The following is a 4,772-nucleotide window of genomic DNA, read 5'->3' on the forward strand; positions in this document are numbered from 1 at the left end:
AGAGCGAAAAAAATCACGATGTCATATGAAACTTGAAATGTTTGGTATTGGATATTGTTGACAGATGGCAATACGCCAATTAGCACAAATGGTAAGTTCCGATAGTGCCTACAAGTGTGCCTACTGGCCGCTAAATAGCAATACCGGTTTCATATGTATACACCTGGTATAATCGTTAATATAGGTAGATTCTCAACAATTGCAATTAAAATATTAAATTTTCATAAGCTCCGCATTAAATTAATGAAGTGATTCAAAATAAATTTTCTATTGATACTTAAAACTTAGTTTTGTAGAAATTGTTGATGTACGCAGTGTTGTCCTTAGAGTGTTGGCCTTAGAGTCAGGTGAATTGAAAACAATTGAGTTGTTTCAAATGTGTTGGCACATAATGGCGATCCTTAGCAGTGAGTTTTCTTAAATCTGAAAAGTACATCATTTCTTGCAGGTATGCACTTTTTCAATTGAAAGTACTATTCTCAAAAAAGAAAACTTTTAACGAAGAACAACTCATAAAAAAAGAAATAAAATGTTGTAGGAAAATTCTGTAACCAAATTTATGAACAAATTTTTTTAAGTTTTTAGAAAACAATGCAGTCGAAGAACTCTTCAAATTATTTCTTAGCGATGTCAATGAAATCCAATTTTTTTATTAAAACCCTTAAACACAGGTTTTTTTATGTAAGAGAAATAGTGTTAATTAATGAATTTTTCTAGTGTGATGAGGAATTATATCGGTGAAAATGAAATTTTTTTCTCTTGAAAGTGACACTGTAGTAAAAATACAAAATTAAAAAAAAAAACTTTGTAGCTAAATAATTATTCAAATATTCTTTAAAAACTTTTCTTTTCCTTATACCGCCGAAAAGTTGATTCACATTTTTTTCACAGTGGTAAGAATAGAGATTGTCGAGGAACATTGTAGTTTAAATTTTTCCTCGATTTCTTATATACAAATTTTCCTTTAACGACGTATTGTATCTCTTTAAATTTTATAAATTTTGATTTTTCAAAATGTTTATAATTTTAATTTTTGAAATTCAAATGTACTGATTTTTCTGTTTTAAATTACTTCTGTGAAAGAAAGCATTTACAAAATCACACTGTAGTAAAAAATAAAATTGTAGACAAGAACATTGTAGTTATATAATTATATAATTCTGTTTTTAAATTTAAACATTGTATCTAAAGAGTTCGAGTGAATTGGAAATAATTTTTTTATTATCATAAGAATTAATTTTTTAAACGTAGAAAAAATTGTTCCCCTTTAAAAATAAACTTTTTGTCGATATCAAAAAGAACATTTATTAAAGAATACTTAAATAATTGTTCAGCTACATAGTTGTTTATAATTTAATATTTTTACTACAGGGGATTTTCAAGAGAGTGCAATGTTTTCTGACAACTTTAAAAAAATGTTTAAAAAAATTTTACTACTACATTGTAATTTTGTTTCATCAATGTTGTATTTCGTTAAAAGACATAGTTTTGATAATACTGAATACTTTCTCAATAGTTATTAATAAAATTAAATTAAATTAAATTTTTTTGTTTATGGAATGTATATAATTTAAAAACTGAGATATTAACCAAAGAATGACACTTCCAATTGTAAAACTGCGTACCTACAAGACATTATGTACTTTTCATAGATAGATTGATTAAAACTCACTGATAAGGGTCACCATTGTGGGCTGAAACGTGTGAAACAACTTAATTGATATCATATTATCTCACCCTAAACTCTAAAGCTCACTACAATTTAAAAGTGGATCAAGAGCGAAAAATTGTACGAAAAACTGGAACATACGGGAATCAATGTAAGAGAATGTTGTTATAAAAAATAATAATAATAATAATCCACCATAACTTAAAAGTGGAAAATTGTATTTATTGTTTTTATTTATTTATTATTTATAATTGTATTGTATGTATAATTGACCAAAAATGGAAAATTGTATAATTTTTCGTCCATAAAATGTTCATATATCATATTTATACATTATTAAATTGGAAATAATCTAATTCAATACAATGAAATGATTTTCTTGGACATATTCATATAGTATGTTTGAATTAGGAATAGGTATAAGTTGGAAGGCAAAGGGATTCTCTCCACAGGGGATGTAGCATCGAGGGCCTGGAGCAACTTCAAATTCAGTGAGGGGTAGTGTCGCTGTACACTAGAAGGGAAAGGGTACGCAGTTAACCCTGGAGGAAATTGACGACTACCCGCCCTGGCTGCCCTATGACCTACTTTCAGGGTAGTGCCTGCGAGTTTGGCCAGATCGCCCCTTTCTTCAGGGGTCCTTTGTTAGAAAATGGGGAAAAAATATGAGATTAAAAAAGTCGTAATTCTGCAATCAGTGACTTAAAATTAATATATTTGGAATCTAAGTATTTCTCCGATTCAAAATACATGTAATTTGTCTATAAAGGTTACAAATTTGAGAAGTATTTAGTATTAAATTGACTGTAAAGCTGATGTTTCTTGATATTAAACTCCTTCAAATTTATAACTTTTCTAGGAAAGTAATATATCATAGGAAAATATCTTAGATGAAGATAATCCTATTTTCAAATCTCTAGCTGAAAAATTAAAAATTAAAAAAATTCCTTACTTTGACATGCCTGTGGACAAAAGACCCTTGCTGGAGTAAGCTCACTCAAACTAAGGTACATGAATAGACCGAAAAGTAGTAACAAAAATTAAGTCGGGTGGAGTCTGACCATACCTGAAAATGAAGCAAAAATTTTGTCGACTCACTGAGTAATCGTGATGAATGGAATCAGTTAATTATGTCTATATTCTATATAATCCCTATTTCTCATTAGCATTTTTGCCAAACAACAGAGCGGTCAGAACTTTTGTTTAGTACAGTGGTCGGCAAAGTTTTTGCTTTAATTTCAGGTATGGTCAGGCTCTACCCGACTTAATTTTTTCTACTAATTTTTGGTCTATTCATGTACCTTAGTGTGAGTGAGCTTACTCCAGCAAAGGTCTTTTGTCCACAGTTATGTCAAAGTAAGGAAATTTTTCAACTTTTAATTTTTCAACTAGCGATTTAAAAATAGCATTATCAGCACCTACGATTTTTTCTGATTCCAATAATATATTACTTGCCTAGAAAATCTAAAAGTTTGAAGAAGTTAATATCAAGAAACATCAGCTTTACACTCAATTTAATACTAAATACTTCTCCAATTTTCATCCAATGTGGACAAATTACATGTCTTTGAAATCCGAAAAATAGGCAGATTCCAAACATATTACTTTTAAGTCACTGATTGCAAAATTACGAATTTTTTAGTCTCACATTTTTTCCCATTTTTTAACAAAGGACCCCTGAGGAAAGGGGTGGTCTGGCCAAGGTCGCAGGTACTGCCCTGAATGTAGGTCGTAGAGCAGTCACGGCAGGCTACCCTACCCTGGGCAGGAGCGTGCCGACCACTGGTTTAGTAGACACAAGTTGTAAATAGAATGAAGTCTTACAGTTTATGACAGATTCGAGATTTCTGGGGGAGGGGGACTTGATCGCCCACAGCCACCCCCCCCCCCCTCCTAACTACACCACTGATTACTCCATATATATATTCAGATTTCGGTTTTGATTCCTCTAGAATCAAACCGAACGGCCTATGACAAAGCCATCGAACGCTTCCTCGGGTTGCGGATAGAGCGTCCCTGTACCAAGGGTTTCTGCTGAATATGGTTACAAAAATAAATAGGCATTCGCGGACAATTGTCCAGGGTTGGTCCCGAAGGAATTAACCCCCAAGCGGAGGTGTGAAAACCGGGTTGAAAGCTGAATGGCACCTGGGTGAGGTGTCTAGAACGGTGACTCTGGGATACCGGGCGACCTCTCAGAGTACGCAGCCTTATCTTGCATGCGGGACTCTACAAGGATGGACGAACCCCTTTCTCTAGCTTCTCTTGGGAACAACAATGACAACACCAAACATAGTTGTAGTAAGTACAGTTCAAAACAACAGAACGCGCAGGGCTCCCGACAATGGGTCGGCCAACAATGCCGACCAATCTAGAGCTGGGGGAGTCAATGAAAATGGATTCAGTGCGATGGATCGGCGGGATCTCGTGACCTTTGGTTGGACGGAGCAACTGAATCACGACTTGCTAGACTGCTACGATGTGAGTGTGTCCTGTGAACGGGGTTACATGGAACGGCCACATGCTCTGTAGTGCGAGAAACACCCGGAGCTATCGCACTTTTCGCAAACAACGTCTGCGAAACCATGCTGAACTACTCCGTAAAAGGGGCTATGTGAGCGGAACGCCTACTCTACCACAGCTAGAACAAGCCGGCAACAAAGAAAGAGAGGCGACACTAAGACCAACCGCAGGCAGGCATCCAATAGATGAAGAGCGATGCTTTACGACCCGGAGAAACATCAACACCAAGGTTTCTCTCAAGCCTAAAGATCTAGCTGAAATGGATGACGAGCTTCGTGGACATTCAATGTGTGATTGACTAAATCACATCTGGCAGGAATTTTACCGCCAAGGTTCGAAAGTTCGCGCGCGAACTCCGGACCCGTTATCACACACTTAACAAGTCAAAGCTGCTGATCATCAGACAGCATATTGCTGAGAGAATACGGATACTATCTGACGATAAGAGAAGTCTAGAGCGGAGGAAGAGGTGGATCAAAGAAAATCAACAGTTTCTCTCTGACCCATTTCGACTCTTCCAAGACCCTCCAGTTACTGTCGAACACCCACCCAAACCAGAGGAGGTCGAAGTATTTTGGAG

The sequence above is a fragment of the Belonocnema kinseyi genome, chromosome 3 (genome assembly GCF_010883055.1).
Source record: "Belonocnema kinseyi isolate 2016_QV_RU_SX_M_011 chromosome 3, B_treatae_v1, whole genome shotgun sequence".
In the NCBI taxonomy this organism is placed as follows: Eukaryota; Metazoa; Arthropoda; class Insecta; order Hymenoptera; family Cynipidae; genus Belonocnema; species Belonocnema kinseyi.